This window comes from Onychomys torridus, chromosome 8 (genome assembly GCF_903995425.1).
Source record: "Onychomys torridus chromosome 8, mOncTor1.1, whole genome shotgun sequence".
Lineage (NCBI taxonomy): Eukaryota > Metazoa > Chordata > Mammalia > Rodentia > Cricetidae > Onychomys > Onychomys torridus.
In genome coordinates, this window is record NC_050450.1 from 39516728 (window position 1) to 39540233 (window position 23506).

Here is a 23506-nt window from a genome sequence, read left to right on the forward strand (position 1 = left end):
AACATTCATACACATAAAATAATATTTTTTTAAAGGAAATGTTAGAAGAGATACAGGCAGTCACTGAAACAAGATGCCTGAGGAAAGAGGCTGAAGACAACACCGAGGACACATGGCAGGTCCGGGAATTCAGACAGCAGGGACAGGACAATGGCTGTGGAGAGTAAGAAACTGCTCAAGGCAGCTGCACCCAATGATTTAAAAACAAAACAAAAAGTTGGAATTTATTAAAACACATTTCAATCTTTAAATTTTAGTTTGGTTTACATTTGTTCATTATGTGCAGGAGGCAGGGCACGCATGGCAGCCAGAGAACACCCTATGGGAATCAGTTCTCTCATTCCATCACGTAGGTCTTGGGGATCAATTGCAGGTTGTCAGTCTTGGCAGCAAGCACCTCTATCCACTGATTCGTCTCGCTGGCCCTAAAGTACATTTTTAATATAGATTAAGAGAAAGAGAAAGAAAAGGTACCAGGAAGAAAGTAAGACACTCCCAGTGGTGTGGTCCAAGCATCTGAGAGAGTCCCAAGCCCAGTGGTTGTCATAGGTGCAATCGTTCATCTTGAGACAACAGGAGAGCACCCTGCTGGACCTGCATGAAGGAGAGCATCCTGCATGTGGACCCTGTGAAAACCCCTCAGCCTGGAGTTTCCATTGGCAGGGCTTCGGGCGAGCAGGTCATAATACCTTGTGGGATCTGGGAAGGGAATCTGTTCGGGTGCAGATGGGCCAGGCTGTGAATGGCATCTGAGCCACCTATGGGCCCAGGTTGCTCAGGAAAGCTGTCTAGTTCACCTCCCTACCCCCTCATGCATAGCCATGGGTAAGGATGACATGGGCTGGTCTTAAGAATAAACTGAGATAAATGTATGTGGAAGTCCTTGGCACATAGTAGGCATCTAGTAAGGATGGAGAACTGTGGTCTGCAGGAGATGAGGAAGAGCCTGCACATCACTGTCATTCCAGTGGAGATAATATTTGTGATTGAGCACAACCTGAAAGAGTCTCTTTCCTAGAATCATCTTCCCTGCTAAAAAGAATGGTATTTCTGCCTAGACCCCTGGTATATGTGGCTTCACTATCCCCCCTTGAATCCCTTCTGCTCAAAGATGGAGAGGGAAACTTGTGTTACCCAAGGAGCCCTTGAACTTGAGATTCCTTCCACAGTAGATGACCTGCAGGCAGGGCTTTAAAACCTTTTCACACCAGGGCTTCCTCAATGATCCACAGAGGCTTTTCTTCCCATCACCTGGCCCCACTGTTCCTTTAAGCACTTTTTTGGCCTTGTCTTTAGAAACACAGCTGAATGGAACAGAGTTGCTTTCTCCATGAGGTCATGCTCTTCATGACACTCAAGAGTTTAAAGTGGCCCATTGTGTACCCATTGCTAAGAAGTAGTCCTGCATACAGCCTAGAGCCCACTTGCATCCTGTCCAGTGCAGGAAGAGGTTAAAGGTGTTGGGGGTTGTGGCCACAAGTGCATTGAGATCCATATAGAAAGATTAGTTCAGAGAGCTAAGGACTTGGCAGTCATTGTAGAGGAGGGACCAGACTGTCCCCATCAGACTTCCTTGAGATAGGGTCTCCTATATCCCAGACTGGCCTTAAAATCACTACATAGACAAGAATGATTTTGAATTCTCAACTCCCAGCTTCTGCCCCCTTGACTGCTGGGATTGCAGGTGTGCATCACCACATCTGTCTGTGTGGTTCTGAGATTACAGGTGTGCATCACCACATCTGTCTGTGTGGTTCTGAGATTACAGGTGTGCATCACCACATCTGTCTGTGTGGTTCTGAGATTACAGGTGTGCATCACCACATCTGTCTGTGTGGTTCTGAGATTACAGGTGTGCATCACCACATCTGTCTGTGTGGTTCTGAGATTACAGGTGTGCATCATCACATCTGTCTGTGTGGTGCTGGGAACTACAGGTGTGCATCATCACATCTGTCTGTGTGGTGCTGGGATTACAGGTGTGCATCACCACATCTGTATGTGTGGTTCTGAGATTACAGGTGTGCATCACCACATCTGTCTGTGTGTGCTGGGATTACAGGTGTGCATCACCACATCTGTCTGTGTGGTGCTGGGAACTACAGGTGTGCATCATCACATCTGTCTGTGTGGTGCTGGGATTACAGGTGTGCATAATCACTGTGTGGTGCTGGGGATAAAACCCAGTCCTTCATGCCTGGTGGCCTGAGCTTAGTCCTCAGAAGCCTCAGTAGAAAGAAAAAACTCAGTCTCAAAAGTTATCCTCTGACCTCCACACATAGACTATGACATGCCCACCCATACATGCAATAATAATAATAATAATAATTTTACAAAAGTAAATTATACTTTTTCATTAATTTATCCAACAGAGTTTTTAGATATAAAACACCAGCTACTTTCTAGGCATTTGGAATTCTTTAGTGAACAAAGCCACAGATTCCATGTCTCCTTCAGCTCACATTAGTGGGGAGGGAAAGCATCTAGAAAGCATCACCAGGAGGCTCTCGTGGCATATCTCAGTGGGCAGGTGCTATGCTGATGTAGGGTGTGTGTGTTGATATAGGACATAGAGGCAGCCTCTGTGGTTGGCTCTGGTGTGGAAGGAACACTCATTAGTCTAATTTTCTGGCAAGTCCTTGGGTGGTGACAGACAGGAATGATTAGCAGGGGCTTCTCCAGCCCAAACGGCATGCACACTTCTCTTGGGTGCGGATCCCCTCATGAACATGAAGTTGCTGAAGGACTTTCTCACACAGGCCTCTCTGGTGTGAAAGATGGTTGGAGGCCTAGGTTTGACGTTCAGTAGAGTGTCATTCCTGTGCCTTTTCGAGTAGGCTCAGAAGTGAGAGATGCCTGAAGATCCTGGGCGTTCCTTGTATTTGTGTGTGGCTTTTTTTAGGGGTGGAGCTCTGTGGAATCTCTTCTGGTACACCTCGCATACGTAGTTTCCTCATCTATGATCCTGTACTACCAGAAATCCAGCTGTATTTCTAAGGGACATCTTGATAAAATTGTTTAGGGACTGGACCAGCAGGCACCTAATTTGTTCTCCTTGAGTTGTGTGGATTTTCAGGAAAACAAACCATCCCTACCTTTGGGCCTCTGCCAGGCCTCTTTCTGGGTAATGAGTGGGATGTCTGGTTTCCTTGCCTAGTAATAGTCTCACTTGCTTGAGGAATTCTCCAGGAATTGCTGTGGGCATCTTCTTCGTTTTCAGCTGCTGTCTCCACGGGACTATCTTGGGGAACCTGGGGGAACGTCTCCAGATTTCCCTGGATATCTGCTGACAGGAGTTTTGTGAGGCACTCAAGGGAGAGTGCGTCCTGACTCTGCAGTGACCTGAGAGAGGGGACTTCCTACCGTCACCCATCACACCTTCCAGGACGGTCTTCTTTCTTTCAAAGTGGACCTGACCTTGCAGTCTCTACAAACAACACACCACTCTGGGACCATCTATTTTTCTCCTCACTGTTCTGTCCTGGCTGCTCCCATGAGCACATGAGTTATTGCTGGGTTGAAGTCAGTTGAGCTGAATGCCTGAGATCTTAGACACCTCCTCTCTCCATCTCCAGCAGGACCTAGAGTTGGTCTAACCTCCTCTCCCCATCTCTAGTGGGACCTTGAGTTGGTCTAACCTCCTCTCCCCATCTCCAGCAGGACCTTGAGTTGGTCTAACCTCCTCTCCCCATCTCCAGCAGGACCTTGAGCTGGTCTAACCTCCTCTCCCCATCTCCAGCGGGACCTTGAGTTGGTCTAACCTCAGTTCTTCTGATCTGAGGTCATTTAGGTATGGCTCACCGCAGGGACTGCTGGGGTCTGAAGCCATTCTTAGCACACATTCTTGGGAGGCTTGTGCTTGTCCCTCCACTGTCTTGTGCCTCTGGGATCCACCATTGGTGAATGCTTCGAGCACCCCCCACTCCCCAGGCCCCTCCTCAGTTGAATTTCAAATGTGGTAATTCTAGGAAGCACATGGAGTGCTATACGGCTGGCTTGGTGCTCTGAGTTGATCCAAATTTTTCTAGTTTCAGTGATCCCAATCCCCACACCCCTTTAGGAGCAGATGTGTTAAGAAGAAGTTAAGATCTCCCTTGTATTTCCACCCCACCACTGCATCCCAGCCCCTCCCTCCCTCCCTCCCTCCCTCCCTCCCTCCCCTCCTCCACCTATTTCTCCCTCCAGAGCTGGACTTTTCCCACATTTTTTGCCCCACATCAGTGTTTCCAACACAAGTTCCCTGGCTTGTTTTCAGCTCCTTGTCGAGGTCGGGGTGCAGGCCTGGGTCTTCCTGAGCCTGTGGAGAGCACTCTTAGCCCTCTGTGGCCCGGCCTCTGTAGTATCAACCTGTCAGTCCTTCCCCATTTACATCATTCATCTTTAAAAGCTTTTGTTCAAATAGAGTTTATTTCAGGCAGGAACACAGACTGCACTTGCAGCTTGAAGAACTTCAACCAACAGAACCCAAGTCAGGGAACGGTGTATAACCAGGACTCCCAGGAGCCCCCATATGTCCCTTTGTGTGTGTGCATGTGTGTACGTTTACATATGTGCGCACATGCATGTGGAGGTCTGAGAACAGTGTCTAGTATCATCCTTAAATAGTCCCACCTCATTTTTTTTTTTTTTTGAGGCGGTCTCTCACTGAACCCGGAGCTTCCCCATTTGCTAGACTGGCTAGCTAGCCAGCTCCAGAGATCTACCTGTCTCCCCCTGTTCCCTCCCAGCCCGGGTGTTACTGGTGTGCAATGATGTGTGCCTGGCTTTTGCATGGGTGCTGCCCCCTGCTAAGTGTCCCAAGAGTACCCATGATCCTGATCTCACACAGTAGACTGGTTTGCTCCTTTTGGGGTGTCAGATGAATGGCAGCAAGGGGTGTGGATTTGTGTGCATCTTCAGCTCAGTGTTCTGCTCAAGATGTGGGTGGTTGATTTCTTTTCCATGTGCCGTTTGGGCAGCATCCAGCTTGCAGCTCTTATGAATAGCACTTGTATGGAGCATATTGTGCATCTTTCTGGGAACATGTGTGTGCATTTCTGTTGTGTTTATACCTCACAGTAGAGTTGGGCACAAGGCATACATATGTTAAACTCCAGTAACAAGCACTGACGTGTTTTCCAAAGAGGGTCCTAGTCTTACAAGCATGCACAAAAACTTTAGCTCTCCACAGCCTCCCGACACATGGTATTTTCTTCCTTTTTTCATTTATTCATTTGGGTGGCTTTGCAGGTCTATTTCTGGACTCTCTTTCTACGCATGTGCCAATGCCACATCATTCCAATTAGCAAAGCTTTGTGGTCGCTGTCGATATGAAGCCACGCTCAGTCCCTCTCTGTCTCCTGGGCCATTCTTGGGCATTCACATTTCCATGTAAATGGTACAAACAATTTGCCAACTTCTAAAAAGCACACAGAAGTAAAACCTGCTGGGATTTAAACAAGCATACCATGTAGCTTAACTGCTAGGAAAGTGACGTCTTTGCCATAGCAAAGCCTCCAAGTTGTCAAGATGATCTGCCATCCCTTGGGGTTTCCTTTCTTGACACAGTTGTACGGTTTTGAGTGTTAGAGGTCTCATGTGTCACTGATTGGATGTAGCCCTAGGACTTTAATGCTTTGGGTACTGTTTAATTATTTTTACATTGCATTTGTTACTTATTTTATGTGTGTGGTGTGTCCACAATACACAGTGGAAGTCCAAGGACTTGGGTCAGGCTCTGAAGCAGGCGCCTTTATCTGCAGAGCCATCTCTGCAGCCCCAGTGCTATTTTAAATGGTAGTATTTTAAATTTGCTTTCTGCATGCTGATGATGGCTTCTGCCCCCCCATTCCTCCTTGCTCCACCCCCACCCCGCCCTGCTCCACCCCAGCCCGGCCTGGCCAAAGTTTGTTGTTAATTCTAGTAGTTTAATAACCTCTTAGATTTTCTGTGTATTTTCTATCAGACGGTCTATAAATAGAGTTTTATTTGTCCCTTTCCAATCCTTATAAGCCTTTTGTTTTTTTCATTTGCTGACTTGCTTTGGCAGGGACCTTTGGTGGTGCTGGATGGACTTGGCTGTGGCCCTCATCCTGGCTTTGTAACTGAGCTAGGAGAAAACATCAAGAGACTTTTAAAAGGAAATGATTGGGTGTTGAAATCTGTCAAATAATGCATTTACATTTACAAGCTGATCAAATGCTTCTCTTCCTATTTGATCTCTGTCGATGCAGCAAGTCACGTAGGTTGAGGTTAGAATGAGAACAGCCTTCATGTTTCTGGAAAAACCCTGTCTGGATGGGACCTTTAGTGTTTTTGTTTTTGTTTTGTTTTAGACAGGGTCTCTTTACATAGCCCTGGCTGGTCTGGAACTCACTATGTAGACCAGGCTGACCTCAAACTCAGAGATTCTGCTGCCTCTGCCTCCCAAGTGCTGGCATTAAAGGCATGTGCTAGGGTCTTTAATCGTCCTATGTTACTGGCATGTGTTTGCTAGCATTTTGTAGAGGGAGTAGTTGTCTGTGGAAAGGTGGTCTGACACCCTTCTGCTGTTGGGTTCAGTGTCAAGGCTACACTGGCTTCAGAAAGCAAGTCGATAGTTGGTGGCCTTGTTTCTGTTCTCTGGAAGAATTTGTGTTGTGTGTTGCTTTTTTCTTTTCTTTCTTTCATTCTTTCTTTTTTTTTAACTATTTAGAAGAAATCACTGGAGTAAACATTCCATCTAGGATTTTCTTTAGGTGTTAAATAAGCAATTCAATTGTTTTGAAAACCAGAACTCTCTGCTTCACATTTATGATGGCTTCACATTTTAAACTACACTTATTTATTTAAGTATGGAGGACACCATGACATGCATGTGGAGGTCAGAAGACAATTTTGGGGAATCAGTTCTCTCTCCCCTCCCACATGGGTCCTGGGGTTGAACTTAGTTCAGTTTGGTGACAGGTGCCTTTACCTATTGAGTGTCTCACTGAACTTCTAATGGCTTTACTAAGATGCCATTCACATACCAGGTCAAAGTATATAGAGTAAATTTGGGAGCCAGTGCTGGGGACAGAACCTGGGGCCTTATGCATGCTAGGACAGAGCTCCACCACCAATCTGCGCTCCTAGACTGAGAGTTTTTATATTTACATGAAGTTGTACAAGCATCACCAAAATCATTTTTTGCATATTCTCATCAACTCACAGACAAACTCTGTACTGTTTAAGCTGTAGTCCTGCAATCTCACGCCTCACCCTCAGCCCCTGGCAGCACTAATCCTCCACGTTTCTGCATGGTGCCTATCCTGTGCCACTAATGGAACTATACGATACGTGACCACTAGATCCTTTTTTTTTTTTCTTTTTTTTCATTTTAAACTAAGGTCTCATATAGCCCAGGCTAGCCCTCAAACTTGTAGATCACATGACATCTGTAGTCAGGAAGCAGAGAGAGATGAGTGTTCATGCTCAGCTTACTTTCTCTTTTTTATTCTCCCAGCCCATGGGATGGTTCCACCCTCATTCGGGGTACGTCTCCCCCATCTCAATTAATCCCATCTTAAAACTCACAAACATGCAGAGAGGTTTGTCCCCAGGTGATGTTAGATTGTGTCCAGTGACATTGTAGACTGCTGCACACCTCCTCTTTGCAAGACTACTTCTCAAAAGGTCCAGTTTGTTGTTCCTGTCTTTAAGGCATCTACACAGTGAGCTGACTCCCAGGGGCCTTAACTAAGAGGCTGTTGTTACAGTTTCCTCTATGGTTTGGTTAATTTTAAAGAGAGAACAGTAAACAGTGACCCAGTCAACAGACACAACCGATTAAAAAAAGAAAAAAGAAGAGGAGGGACTAATAGAGCTAATAATGGGCCCAGAGGGTAAGAGTATTTGTTGTGCAAGCCTGGTGATCTGAGTTCAATCCCCAGACTACATGTGAAAAGGAAGAAGAGAACAGTTTATTCTCTGACCTTCACATACACTCTGTGGCAGATATGACTCCCTATTCCTCACCTATCCCCCAATAATAATAATAATAATAATAATAATAATAATAATAATAATAATTTAAAAAAAAAAACCTGAATTGGTATAAAACCCTCAGTCACAGCCCCTAACTGCTTCGGTTCTGTGTGGAGGTTACCCTGGTGTTGACTAGGACAGGACCTGGAATACAGGTCTCTCACCTAGCCAGTGTGAATGATCAGATGTGCGAAGGCCTGGAAACACCTCTTCTTTAGGAATTCCCTTCCACTGTTCCTGGGGGCTGTGCCATCTTTATTCCCTCACTGTGCTGAGGACTTTGATAGCCCATGCTCAGCCTGGGCCTGCATCTCAGTGCCTACAGGGCTGAGAGAAGCCTCGGGCACCACACATTCCCCCTCTGCCCAAAGCGGGCAGTGAGGGTACCATGAAGAGTTTTGAAGATTTAGGATGAGCCAGGAGAAATTTGCTGTTCACAGACAGCCAGGCCTGACTGCAAAGATGCCATGAGAAGCCCCCTCACTTGGCCCCTGGTAAATTATGACTCTGTGTGATTTTGGGCAATAGTAAGAAGATAAACTAGAGACAAGAGAGTAGTTTTATTTTTTGAGATAGGGTCTCACCATATAGCCTAGAACTTGATACTGTCCTGTCTCCACCTTCCAAAAACTGGGCTTATGGTGTGTACCATCACCTGGAATTATCAGCCGCCATTTGCCGATCATTACTTCTGTGCTTAGTGTGGCACTCGGTATAAGGAACAGTGAATCAGACCTGGAAACTTGTGGTGTTTGTGGAAGACACCTAGTAGCACCTTCACGAGTTAGAGGATTTCATTTTGTCCCCAGTGCCCACTCCGGGCTTGGCAAAAAGCTGCCACTGATGTCCGTCAACCCGGGACCAGAACCTACCTGAGAATGGCTTTACTAAACGAGGGGTGAGGGGGCGTTTGCTTGCTTCTTTGTCTCTGGTTTGATTGGAAAATCTGGGGGCAGATCTCTGACTTCAGGTGTGACTGGTTCCCAGGCCCCAGTGGTGACGTCAGACCCCTTCTTCCCCACCCTCCATGTTAAGTGGTTAACATAGATGGCCCTGGACCATGCCTTGTACCCTTGGGCTTTGTGTACCCCCCACCCCCGTTGACTTGGCTTTGCTCTGGCTTACTCTGAGCAATTGGACATTAGCAAGTATGGCTTAGTCAGAGGCTTGATGAGTTTTTTGTGTTCTGGAAAGATGGCCCCTCTTGAAACTTCGCTGCCCAGCTACAGAGATGCTGAGTGATGAGAGACACTTGGGGAGTGGCCTTGGAGGGTGAGCCTTCCTTAGACAAGTTTGTAACTGTATTCAGGCATAGGGGGTCCTTCAGCTGTAACCATGTAGAGAGTTTCCCAGTTTAGCTCTGTTCACTCATCCAATCATCAGATCATAAATAGATGTTCTGGACTCCTGAGTTTGGGGTCATGTTGTTATGTGGCCGTTGAAACATAAAATCCCCTCTGAAAGCAGTGTGTAATGACTCATGGGAACTCCAGGTTCACAAGTCTTGGAGCACATCAGCACATTGAGGGACTGGCTCTCATTTAATAAGTGGATGACTATGGCTCTCCCAAATGTGCTCTGCAGTTTAATCCCCGTGGTGATATAGTGAGGGGCAGCAGCTTAATCTGCCCGTGGTGCTGGGCAGGCTTTGCAAGGATGCCTGGGGTTAGACTCAGAGAGGAATCCTTGTGGTTGAGTCCGGGTGGCTCTACAAGAAAAGGGGCAGAGACCAGACAGAGATGCGGACATGCTTGTGGTCCCCTCTCTCCATGGGCAGCCCTTGAGGATGCCTCCAGCAAGGAAGCCATCACGGCCACAGCTCTTGTCCTTAGGCCTCCAGAACCAGGAGCCAAAACAAACCTTTGTTTTTAGCATGCATTCAGTTTATAATGCTGTATGTTTTCAAAATGTGTGTGTGTGTGTGTGTGTGTGTGTGTGTGTGTGTGTGTGTGTATGTGTATGTGTGTGTGCGCGCATGCACACACAGGCACACACATTCCTCATAGCACACGTGAAGGTCAGAGGACAGCTTTCAGGACTTGGTTCTCTTCTTCCACTCATCAGTGAAGATTCTCTTCTGTCGTTTCTGTGACGTCCAGGTCATGGACCTTGAGATTCTTTTGTTTGATGCATGCCACCATGAATGTTTTTTTTAATGCAGGTTCAGGGGTCTGGACTCAGGTCACCAGGCTTGCATGGTAAGCATTTTACCAGTGGATCCATCATACTGGCCTCAATATTGTGTTATTAGTGGCGGAAAATGGCCTGATTAGCACACCACCCATCCAGAGCGTGTTAACCCGTAGAGAGGGGCGTGAATACTCGTGGCTGGGCTAAGAGCAGGAGAAACCTCAATGGGCAAATAGTTAAAGCCAGAGCTTGGCACAATAAGGGGTAATGGTTTCAAGATGGCGAGCGAGCAGAGGGGTGGAAATGGTGATAGAAGGTGACCCGGAAACAGGAATAGCACCCTCGGGCCGCTGACAGTGAAGAGAGGCTGCTGGAAGGCAGCAGGCGCCCCATTGGGAGACAGATGGATGTCTTGCCCCAAAGCTGCTGTTTGTCCAGACTCCAAATGTGCTCTAGCTCTTTCTCCTTGAATTCAAAATGCAGTTCTATTTTATTTATTTATTTATTTATTTATTTATTTATTTATTTATTTATTTATCTATCTATCTATCTATTTATCTATCTATTTATTTATTTATTTTCCATTCCAGCCAGCTGCAGTTTCCCCTCCCCCATCCCTCTTCCCTCCTCTCCTCCAAGTCCTTCCCCCCATTTCCCCTCTACTCCCACCCCACAATCTACTCCTCCATTTCTGTTTAGGAAAGGGCAGGTCTCCCATGAGAATCAACAAAACATATTATATCAAGTTGCAATAAGACTAAGCACTTCCCCATGTGTTAAGGCTGAGCAAGGTGACCCAGTATGAGGAGCAGGATCCCAAAAACTAATAAAAGAGTCAGAGACAGCCCCTGCTCCCACTGTTAGGAGTCCCACAATAGGACCAAGCCACACATCTGTGTTTTAAGGAAAGTGTCCAGGTGTTTCTGATTCACTGATACTTCAGTCTTCGTTGAGTGTGAGTTGTGTATGTGAGGTGCATGTGTGTGCATAAAGGGTTGTCTGAGGTGTGTGTCTGAGGCTTGTTTGTCTGGGGCTAAGCCCCATCAGACTTCAGCCACGTTTTCCACCTCTTGGCTTCTCAGCCAAGCAGGGAATCTGAGTGGCAGTTCGTGACTGGAAGGCAGTGGGTCCCAGGGGAGACCACAGAGAGAAGATGTCCCAACTGGTTACTGTGGCTGTGTTCCACTGAGCACACACAGTTGTCCCAGGCTCTGTGAAGAGACCACACAGCCTTGAGCCTGTTGATGACAGAGTCAGAGGGACAGTTTGTACGGGATGATATGACACATCAGTCATCCGGGCCAGCCACCTCTCAGAAATAGAATTGAAGTAGGAAATGTTTTCCTGGCAGCAGAAGGTGCCCCCGGAGGCCTGCTGGAGCTGGCAGGGGCCCAGAGAGGGAGCTTCCAGAACTATAGGACAAATACCAGAATGGCCCAGGCTCCTCCTAGTGGAAGCAAGGAGGCTGGAACCATGACCCTGTGGGAACATCTGGACAGCTGTGGGGCTGTCTCCTTTCCAAGGACATTTCTCTCACACGTTTACCCTCTCAGCAGGAAGAGCTCTTTGGGTGAGGTTTTCTTCAGGTGTGAGTCTGCCTCACACCAGCCCAAAGCTGTTCGGTTTGTCCCGCTGGTATCACTGCCCCTCCATCACTTCTGGGGACCTCCTTTCTCTAGTCTTTTCTCGTGACTTCACCCCATCTTTTTCTTGGTTTGGGACCTCCTGCTCCACCATATGCTCTACGAAAAGAGTCCAGTGTTTTGACATTGCAACATGAAGTTGCCATCTGCATGGTTCGCACTTACGATCTGCACACTCAAGTCACAAGAAAACAACTCCTCTTCCTAAAGAAAATCCCGTAATAGTTTAAGTAAGTTGACAATTTTGTGTTGGGTCACGTTCCTAGCTCTCAGGGCTGCATGTGACCGGTGGACCACAGAATGGAGGTGTCTAACAGACATGACTCAGCTTGTACTCTTCGCCCCCTCCTCCCCTCCGCCTCAGTCCCGCCTACCATTGCACCCTGGAAAGCCAGCGCAAAATGGCCCATCCTTGTAGAAGACAGAGGTTTGAGAACATGTAAGCAGCGAGCAATGTCACATGACACTTAATGAAACAGGCGTCTAGAGGGCATAGGACAGAGTATCCCCACGCCTCTGCCGGGACAGCAGCAGAGTCATGCTGATGTTGCCCCTTATTGTGCCCTGAGCTTGAACCCACATTGTGGGTCTTCAAGTTCTTCATGGGATGCTGGATCCTGTCTGTGTGTCCCCCCAGGCTGAGAAATGGAAATACCCACCATAGACTCACTAAGTGACCGTTTAGGCCCACCCCCCCAGTTCCGTACCTGAATCTGGACTCCTTTATTGCAACTGTCAGAAGCCTAGCTCACAGTGGCTTCAATATCCAAAAGGTGTTTATTGAGCTCAGGTTTGCTGGCTGCCAGAGTAGTGACATCTTCTGTACATAACTGGTGTGTGTATACTCACACACTCGAGCAGGTGTGAGTGTGTATGTGTATGTGTGAGGGGGGTGAGAATCTGAGTGTGTTTGTGCCTTGGCACCCATGTGGAAGTCAGGGAACAACTTTGGGTATCAGTCCTTGCCTTCCATTTATTTGAGACAGAATGCATACACCAGGCGAGCTCCAGTTTAAGCTTCTAGGGATTCTCCTGCCTCCATGTCCCATCTCATCACTAGAGCACTGGGATTGTAGACATGTGCTACCATGCCTGGCTCCACGTGGGGTCCGGGGATTCTAACTCAGATCCTCACATTGAACAGCAAGCATTTACCCGCAGAGCCAGCTTCTTGGCCTGTCTCTTGGCTCTGTGGCCCCTAGTGTCAGCTTCCTTCTCAGGCAGGCACTTCCCTGGAAGGTCTGTGTCAGCCTCTGCCAGCTGAAGGCCCACATCCTCCTGGCTGAAGGTCCTAAAGAGAACTCTCGGTCTCTCCTAGTGGCCACATGTTCACCTGACATGGTGGCCAAGCGGATCTGAGACTTTACTTGTCCAAGAGTTAGCATCAGCTCTACCAAAACCCAAATGGGCTGGGCCTCAGGAAAAAAAATGCTTCCCAGAAAAACTTAGGGTAATGCTGGTTAAAAAAAAAATTAGGGAAGGGACTTGGATGTGATCCAGTTCGCAGAGTGCTTACCTAGCATGTATGAAGCCTGGGTTCAATTCCCAGCACTACATAAACTGGGTATGGTGGTGCACACCTATAATCCAGGCACTTAGGATGATCAAGGTCATTCTTGGCTACATTGTGAGTTGGAGGCCAGCCTGGGATATATGAGATCATATCTCAGAAAACATTGTAAAGTCCCTCTGAATGTCATAGAGAGGTTAGTTCTCTAACCCCTGACACAGGCCATGCCTGCTGATGTTTGTTCCATGGATATTTGTATTTTCAAAGTCGTTGTTGGAAGTCACACAAGGCAAGAGAGGATCCCATAAATCGCTATTGCCTCGGGTGACAGGTAGGCTTAGAGCCTATGGGCAGGTACTCACCTGCCCCTCAGTGCAGCGGTGACCCATCATACTCCGTGAGAACCAAAAGAGGTTCTCAGAACAGGACCATCGGGATCCGGCCGTGCCACACAGCTTTCTTCCAACTGTTCATCGTTCAAGTTCTCCATGAGCCCGGGGATTGTCAGCTCCTATTTAACACCCACTGTCAGTTTGGTAATGGAAATAAACCACATGCACTGATAATGCATGGCAACAAATGAAAGAAAATGGTCCCCTCCCCGTGTTAGTGTTTCCATGGATACAGAGGATGAAGATTTCCATCCGTGGCTTAAATGGGAACAGAGTTTCAGGACTTCATGGTCTGGACTGATTCCCAACCAAACATCTCCAACCCAGACTGTGTGGAGCTCCCAGAACTCGCCTGTCCCATTCGATGACGGCACCAAGTACCCGAGGCAGTCAACTGAACAAGGAGAAATGCTGGTTTGTACTCATTGTTAGGATGTTGGAGTTTCAGGCCATGACCAAGTGGCTTGGTTGCTTTGAGGTCTGTGACAGCACATCATAGTGGAGCACAGGGTAGAACGAAGATGCTCCCCTCTTGGCCAGGACATGCTGGAGAGGAAGAGAAAGGAACCAGGATCCCACTGCCCCTCGAGGGACTTAGGAATCAGTTCTTCTTCCACCGTGTGGGCTCCAGGATCGCATTCAGGTGTTAGGCTTGAGCACAAGTGCCTTTACCCACAAGGCCATCTTCTGGCCCTAGTTTTTGTTTGTTCATTTGTTTGCTTTGAATTGACGGATTAATTTTTAAGCAGGATCTCACTATATAGCTCTAGATGGCCTGGAACTCACAATGTAGACCAGGCTGGCCTTGAATTATATTTTGTTTTAAACAAATCCAATTCTTGGCTCAGAATGGAGGTTGGGACATAGGATTCACATGTCTCATTCCTGAAGCTCTCTGCGTTAACTATGCCATAGTGTGACCTGGTGTCCAGGGTTCACCGTGATCATTTTCATTATAGACCAAGTACAAGTACCCCTCATTAGGAAATCCAAATCCGGGATGCTCTGGAATCCAAAATGACCAGAGTGCTGCCCTGATGCCACAGGAAGAGTTCCACACCTGACCTCGGGATAGGGCACAGCTAACAGCAGTGCAAGGTCACCCTCAGGCCTTGTGTGTGTGTGTGTGTGTGTGTGTGTGTGTGTGTGTGTGTGTGTGTGTAAGGTGCAAGCGAGGCCTGGCTGGCTCCAGCCCCACCTCATGGAGAGCCAACCACCTGTATCAAAGACCAGGGGAGGCATTTGGTAGAAGAAAGCCTTGAGGGGATTGGTCCTCAGAACCTGCCTGGGCCCTAAAGCAGGTGTGTGGTGTCGGTGTAGGTCAAGACTTTTGGTATCAGCCCTGTCATCAGATGGAGGCTTGTAGACACTTAAAATCCTCTGCCCCTCCCCCACACTGCACTACTGTGTGGAATACAGACTATCATCTACCTTCCTCCCTAGGGCAGGCCCTCTGCATACAGTGACTCAGAGCTGCCCACACATAGGCTTGTGGGCATGTCTGGATCTTGGATGGACATGGCCCATGGCCTGAGGACAGCCTGGAGTGGCCTCAGCTCCTTGCTGAGTGACTGGCAGTTAGGTTTGGGTAGCTTTCAAATAGTCTTGTGTGGTTGAGGTGTGGCCTGGTTCTCCATCACTAGCCCGGAGTACTCAGGACCCTGGGTTTGCTCCTAACATTGCAACCTCCCCACAAGCAAAACCAAAATGAGTTGGTAGTGAGGTCTTCCTTGTCCAGAGGGATGGTAGATGACAGAGACCCAACTGTTTGCTATTTCTGGTGGAGTGAGTGTGGGCCGGGTCTTAACTGGAGAAGGGGCAAGCTGTTGGGTTGGTTGTTTTCTAGAGGCAGTGACTTGCCTGGCTAGGATTTCCCCTTTCCTCTCCCCGGCCCCAAATTACAGAAATCAAAACATCCAGGTCATGTTTCCAAATTTCAGTTTCATAAACTGGAAACACATTTTAGGTCTCTAGGGGCCAAAGACACCTTCATCTTGTTAACTCTGTAAGTCTTCGGTATTTTCACAGCACGGACTCATGGAGCTCTTTCCTTTCTGAGATAAACTGGAGGGACTGGCTGTGCCTTTGTTAAAGCCTCCTTTTTCAAGATTTATCTTACGTTCAGTTGTAGGGTGTGGCGGGGAGGGAGAGAGAGGGGCAGTTGTGAGCCTCCTGATATGGGTGCTAGGAACCAGACTTGGAACTTCTGGAGGAGCAGGTACCCTTAACCAGTCCCAACCTTATTCTATTTATTTCTTGGGTGCTTGCTGCATATTCATGTGTATGTACACACACGGGAGTGTGAAACCATGCTTGAGGACATTATGTGTCCTGATCACTCTCCAACTCATTCCTTTGACATAAGCTCTCTCCCTGAACCCATAGCTTGTGGTTTTTCCAGTGAGGCTGGCAGCCAGCAAGCCCAGTGATGCTCCTATCCCCACCTACCTGGTTTTTTACGTGAGTGCTACCCAGCCAAACTCGGGTTCTGATGCTTATGGTAAAAGTGCTCTTACCCACCAAGCCACTTACCCACCTAATCTTATTCTTATATGTCCATTTTGGGTAGCCCTTAGGTTCTTTTCTAATACTGGAATAAAGCCCAGGGCATCGGGATGAAAGCAAGCACTCTGCCCCTGAGCTACATCCCTGGCCCTTTGTAAGTTTTATCTTGATACAGGGCAGGGTCTTTCTAAGTTTCTCTAAGCTGTGCTTATACCCAGAGTAGTTGGAATTACAGGTGTGTGCCACCCTACACAGAGACTTTCCATCACTGTAAGAAATAATTAGAAGACTCCTCTGTCTTTATTTCCTGGTGCTGCTTGAATGAATGCCATGTAGACCGCTGATTGGCCATTTGTTGCTTGTTATTTAGGAATCTTGACCTCAGCGAGTCCTCACAGACCTGTAATGAGGTGGATATCGTCACCCTGAGTCCTTGAAGAAAACACGATGCTCAGAAGGGAATTCAGGGTCACATAGCTTGCCCTTGACAGGGCCGAGAATGAAACTCTGTCCTCCAACTCAGTCCATCTCCCTCCTGTCTGGGGCGGGGGGCACGGCGGGGTGGGGGCAGTTGGCTCATGCAGCTCTCTCACACAGGAGTGTGCCACTCTTTGGTCTTGGTAAACCCCATTATGATATGGGCCCCTTGTTTTTTCATGAGTTAAGACGAAGCCCTCAAAGAACTGATAGGTTTTCTGTATTGCAGTTGGGAAATTAAGTAGTAGTGACCTCACCTAAGCCCTGTGTGCTGGGGGGCAAAGCTGAGAACTGTGTGTGAGGAGAGTATGGGCAGATGAATACACCTGTCAGACACAGCCCCCAGAGGAGGATGTTGTGAGCCCTGCTCTGTCACCCTCTACCTTATTCCCTTGAGATAGGGTCTCCCACTGAACCTGAAGCTAGGCTGACAGCCAGCAAGTCCCATGATCCTCCTGTCCTTGCTCCCTCCTGCCTCAACTTGGAGTTACAGGTGTGTGCACCTGTACTGGATATTTTCTATGGGTGTTGGAGGTTTGAACTTAGGCCTTCATGCTTGAGCGACCAGCCCCCTTTGACACTGGGTCATCTCCCCAGCCTTCCATAGGCCTCTTCATAGCTTCTCTTTATGCGACAAAGAGCTCCCACGAGTGGAAAAGATGGAGGTTCTTGATTTAAGCAAAGAAAAAGAAAAAGAAAGAAATATGCCAAGAATTCTGAGATCTACAGTGAAAACCGATTTTCTATCCATGAAATGACAAAGCAGCGAAAGAAATCGGTGCTAGTTTAGGGTCTGCGCCCGAGAGTGCAGGCCGTGTGGCCACAAAGCAAATAAGAGCTTAATTAAGATGGAAAAGATAATAAATCATAGGGTTCAGTACTGTTGTGGTTTCAGGCATCCACTGGGGTCTTGGAACTGACTCTGTGGATGGGGGGGCTTGCATTTCCCTGCGGTGGGGGCAATATATGGCTGCATGCCTTGTGACCGCCTCCAGCTGTTCCGGGGTTGTGGGCAGGTGGGTGGGGAGATGGGAGGATGGGTATAGAGGCTGAAGCTCTGCAGGGTCTGCAGTCTCTGTCCCAGGATCCTGGCTCCAGGGTGTTGACAAGAAGCCCCCCACACACACACAGCAAGAGACATTTCCCATGCACACATCTTCAGATGGCTCGGCGCTGTATGCGAGCTCCCATGCACACACGGCACACAATGCGGCCTCGTTTGTTTTTTTGTTTTTTAAATTTTTCTGTTTTGTTTTTGTTTTGTTTTGTTGTTTTCATTTAACTGCTCATTATTTAGTACAGAGGTTGTGTGGAGTACAATATTGCTAGGCTGTCCATCATGGTACATTTGGGGAAACTGGGAGAATCCTGGCCCAAGGGAAAATGCTTCTAAAGGAAAGAATCCCCTCAGTTGAGAAGTATAAATCAGAACTGAGGAAGAGTCTAAATAAAAGCCTTCGTAAGAAAAAAAGTTAAATGTGCTGAGCAAACAGCCTGCGTCTGTGAGTGCAGTGTGAGGTGGGGAGAGACAGGGAGAGGCAGGGAGAAGCAGGGAGAGGCAGGGAGAAGCAGGGAGAAGCAGGGAGAGGCAAGCAGAGCTGCATCTGATTGCAGTGTGAGGTGAGGAGAGGCAGGGAGAGCTGCATCTGAGTGCAGGGTGAGGTGAGGAGAGACAGGGAGAGGCAGGGAGAGCTGCATCTGTGAGTGCAGTAGTGTGAAGAGGTGGAGAGGTAGGCAGCAGAGACATTTGAAAGAAATGCAGCTGGAGAGAGGTGAGTTAGTCAGTTTTCTGCAAAATATCTGATAAACTAGCAGGGAGAAAAGATGTCTCTGGTTCATAGTTTTAGAGACACAGGCCTGTTGCTTTAGGCCTGTGGCAAAGCAGCTCACCTCATGGCAGCCAGGAAGAGAGGAGAGGGGACTGATTTCCCAGTATCTCAATGACCTAGCTTCGTTCCATTGGGCTCCACTTCCTAAGGAGTCTCCACATAGCCCCATAGGCTGGCGAGCAAACCTTCAGTACATGAGCCTGTGGGGGGATATTTCAGAGTCAATGAGTCAAAGGGCTTTTTACAAAGGTGCAGTGGCCACGTGTAAAAGGTTATACCATCTTTCAGTAGTGCCACAGGCTAGCCCAAGTCTTCAATGTGTGGGCCTTGAGAACGTTCCACATCCTAGGTATAGCAAGAGGGATGCTCAGCACCTGGATACTGAGGTTGGAGATCTGGGGTAGCATGCATTTGAGCAGGTTTGCAAATTAGCTGGTTAGAAGAAAGACATGGATAAGTCAGGGCAGGTGGCACATTGGAAAGACTGCTTGGCAGTCCTGGTGCAGAGGAGTAGATGGTGGTGATGCTTCATTACAGGTGTTTGGGGGAAAAATTGCTTCAACTTTGTTAGATAGGAAGCAGGCTGGGGGGGTCTTCTCAGTGCTCCCCAGGTGGCTGTGAGGAGCAGGAGGGAGAAGCCGGTTGGGTAGAAGAAAGGATGGTCCAGGTTCAATGTCAAGACACAACAGCAAGGTGGAGACACTGGGGTGCTGTAGGCATTGGCTCTGATGCTCAGGGGCCACTGTGACTGAGCTGTAACACAAACTGAGGAGAAAGTGAGCTCTCTCAAGAGGTTTCTATGGAGAGATCACAGACAGACAGACAGACAGAAAGTGGCTCCGGTACCTGTCTGAAGAAACCTACAAAACAGGAAGGAGCCTCTTCATGGGAAGAGGAAACTCAAGAAGAATGCCGTCGAAGAGACAGCAGATGTGTGCAGGACGGGGCAAGCTGGACTGTGTCGCTGCTGACACTAAGCATTGGCGTGCGTCCTCCGAGTTCCTTCGAATCCCTGCCAGGAGGTGTGCCGGGGATGTGGCAGGATATGGCGGGAGCTCTGGAAGCAGGGTGAGAAGGGTGAGTGTGGAACAGAGGGAAGGATCACCGGCAAGGCAGGGTGCTCCTGAGAAGAAGGGGCATGAAGGGCCGTGAGAGCTGAGAGAGCAGGGGTGACCAGGGGTGGAGAAGCAGGAGGCAGTCCAAGCCCAGAGAAGGATGGGTGGGGTTTGGAGGCCACAAAGGTTGCGCTGGTGTTTCTGTTTCTGGGTGATTGTGAAGGGCTGGGTGCGTGGGATGGGAAGGTTGGAGCAGAAGTTTAAAGAGCCTGAAGTGGAGGGGGCAGGAAGAGGGGGGCTCCAGGGCATTCAAGGGAAAGATCTGTGCCTCTGGAAGTACCTCCCTGTCTCTGGCTGGGCAGTGGCCTGCACCCTGTCAAAACCCTTGCCCAGGTGTGCTACCAGTGTTAAAACTGAGCCTTCTCTACCCACCCAAGGGCAGGCTTGTAGGTTCCTGGTTGTCCAATGACATTTAATGATGTCCCCCACACCGTGGTCAGACTTGCAGGGGAAGCCTGCTAGGGCATGGAGGGTGAAGGGAAGGGCTTGTCAGGAAGGGGGCTGAGGATAAACAGAAGGGGCCCAGGGCAATGTGGCCTGCAAAGGAAAAGTGTCCTGTTGCAGATGTTCCCAGGAGGGCTGGGGGTGTGATCAGAGCCTGGCCCAGTGCCCTCCAGCACATCTGCAGCTCAGCTGTCTCTGGGTTCACACAGCACATGGCTCTTGGGTGGGTGTGCATCAGAGCGCAGGCCACAGCGTTCCTGTTCATGAGAAAGCTTTGCTTCAAAGAGATTGGCTTTATTTTCACTGGGCTCTGGGGGTGGGGAATGAGTCTAAACAAAAGCTAGACCCTCGGAAGACAACACAAAGAGGAGTCAGTCCCTTTACTCGGCTTTACTATCTCAATGCACAGCCATGTTCTAGAAATACCGTGTCACAGACTCGACTCTCCCACCAGAAGCCGGCCTTTTGTGGGTAACAGTAACCTGTGCCTCATGAGCAATGGGATTCAGAGGCTGAGAGGATGTAGCCACACCCTGGAATGTGGTGTTTTCCCAGGCATAGTTACAAATAAAGACTTTTCTCTATGCTGGCGTATACCCTGGGCATCCCGAGGATGCCTCTCTGTGTGCTCTTGTGCACAGTGGGTTTCTGGATCAGCTTCCCTGCTGGTCTGTGGTCCCTAAAGTCAATTCATCTTTGTGGCCCTAGTCCCTGTGACCCCAGGATGTGATGTCAAGTGTAGTGATGAATTCTGAATTCCCTGGGGAAATAAGGAGTGTTTAAAGAGAGATCTCCCAGCCCCACGGTATAGCACTGTAAGAGACAAGAGCTGTCTCACTGCACCTGTCACACTCAGTAAGATCTATGACTTGTCACCAAAACAATTTTCCAGATAAAATCTTGTCATTGTCTCCTTTTTCTCAGAGCCTGCAGTGTCCCCCAAGTCTCTCTGTAATCCCTATTCTCTGCCTGGCTTCCCCCTGGGATCTCCCTTGAGGATACTTCCATGGAAGGGCAAGGCTTCTTCCTGCCCTCTAAGAACAGCTGCTCACCCTGCCCCTGCCTGCTGGGTTCTTGTAGCTAACATGGAGGTTCCTCAAATTTTAAATTAAAGCTGATGTCACAACATGATCCAGCATTTCTGCTTCGGGGCAAGGAATAGAGTCTCACTGTGTTTCCTAGGCTGGCCTTGAACTTGTGGTCCTTCTGCCTCAACCTGCCAAGTAGCTGGGATTATAGGTATATCTTACCATACCTAGCTAAAAATTCTACCTCTGAATATTTACCCCAAAGGATTAAAAGCAGGATCTTGAACAGATGTTTGCACGTTCAAGCTCTCAGTGATGTTATCCACAGGAGCTGAAGCAGGAGCAACCCAGGTGGCTACCAGTGGACGGATGAGGGAATAAGTAAAATGTGCTAGAGGTATATAGTAGTGTATTGGTCACCCTTAACTGGGAAGGACGTTCTCACACACACTACAAAATAGATGAGCCTTGAGGACATCATACTAAGCTAAATCAACCAGTCACAAAACGGCCAGTATTATTTTTATATGATCTGTTTCATAGAAGATGCCTCAAGTCAGCAAATCCATAGACAGAAGGGGCTAAAGGGAAGAGAAAGGGGACCTGGTGCTTAATGTGGACGGCATTTATGTTTTGTAAGAAGTCAGACCTCCTAGAGTAGTTTCCTAATGCTGTGATCCTTTAATACAGTTCCTCACGTTGTGGTGACCCCCAACCATAACATTGTTTTCATTGCTACTTCATAACTGTAATTTTGCTACTGTTATGAGTTGTAATGCAGATATCTGATATGCAGGATATCTGATATGCGACCCCTGTGAAAGGGCCACTCGACCCACAGGTTAAGAACTTCTGTGTTAGGTGGCAGTGAGGGTGTGATTGATCTGCTCTTCAGCATCTGCCCAGTGTGTGTCAGCGGCTCTCATGACAGCCTCCATCATGGTCATTTCCCCCTGGGAGCCCTACCAATAATGAGTCATCTTCTGGGTCCACCTGATGCTCCTCTCGTCCCATGCTGTCCTCCCATCCGGGACCTGGTATGTCTTTACTGAAACATCCCATCTCATTTCTTTTTCTCTGAAATGTATAGTCTGGAATGTAGCCTTCTCTTCTTCTGTTCCTCATTGCTCTGCATGGCTGAAGGTTCCCTGGTTCAAATCTCACCTCTGCCCCTCACCAGCTGCATGGCTCTGGACACTCCCATTATCTGGAAAGTGTATAGTACAGACAAGAAGCAGTCCATGGTTGTAGCAAAGGGTAAAGCCTACATTGGTCCAGTGAGATTTAGCCACAGGTCCTCAGAGGTCTGCTGTCCTTACAGAAGCCTCAGAACCTCTCAGAGCTGTGCTGCCCAGTGCTGGGGGGATAGGGGTGGGAGTGGTGGGGGGTGGGTGGAGGTGGAGCAGGACTGTGACTTCATGAAACCAAGAGAAGCTCTGTGTCTTCGTGTCCTCACTGGGATAGTAGGCACTGGGATAGTAGGCAAGGGAGTGCACCCCTTTCCCCATGGTTTATTTACAAAGTTAGACCAGGATACAATGTCCCAGCTCAGTGGCCTCTCTGCTGTTCTGTCTCCCTGCTGCTCCATGCTGAAGTTCCACTGGGTGGGACCTGTGCTCACTCACCATCCACATCCGCCACCAAGGAGCCACGACTGATCTACCTTTCAAGCTAGGAACCGTAGAGGCAGCTTTAGTTAGTTAGTTAGTTAGTTAGTCAGTTAGTTGGTTAGTTTAGTCATCTGATTATTTTTGAGACAGGATCCTACTTTGTAACCTTGGCTGGCCTGAAACTCACTATGTTCACCAGACTGGCCTCAAACATATAGAAGTCCACCTGCCTCTGTCTCCTGAGCGCTAGGATTAAAGATATGCTCCACTATAGCTGGTGCATTTAGATCTTCACGTGTGTCGATTCTTTCCTCTTAAGACAGAATCACACAGCCCTGTGGCGCAGAATGTCTCAGTATTTCATGGCCATATTTTGACGTCATTCTTTGCACATCTGCAGTATCATTAGTGCTGTTGTACTGCACTCACTAAGGGCTGGGGTGATGGCTCAGCAGTAAAAGGCTTGATTTGCAAGCACAAGGACCTGAGTTTGATCCCCAGTTTTTTAAAAAGCCAAGCATGGTGGTGTGTACTTGTAATCCCAAAGCTGGGGAGGCATGGACAGGCAGCTCTCTGGGGCTTGCTGCCTGCCCAGTGTGGCAAAGTCCAGGCCAGTGGGAAAGCCCATCTCAAAAAAAAAAAAAAAAAGGTAGATGGCCCGAGGAATGATATTTAAAGTTGTCCTCTGGCTTCCACATGCATACATGCTCACATGTATCTAAACATGTACACAAATGTGCTTGAATACACATGAACATGCACATAGCACATGTGGCACACACACACACACACACACACACACACACAACTGCACCATAAACCAGGCATGGTGTAATCCCA

At 48.3% G+C, this 23506-nt stretch overlaps 1 protein-coding gene across 1 annotated transcript in view; it reads left to right on the top strand.

Moving 5' to 3' along the window:
* The window catches only part of Col23a1 (collagen type XXIII alpha 1 chain), a 298678-nt gene that overhangs the window by 40520 nt on the left and 234652 nt on the right, over positions 1-23506 (top strand). The window lies entirely within an intron of this gene.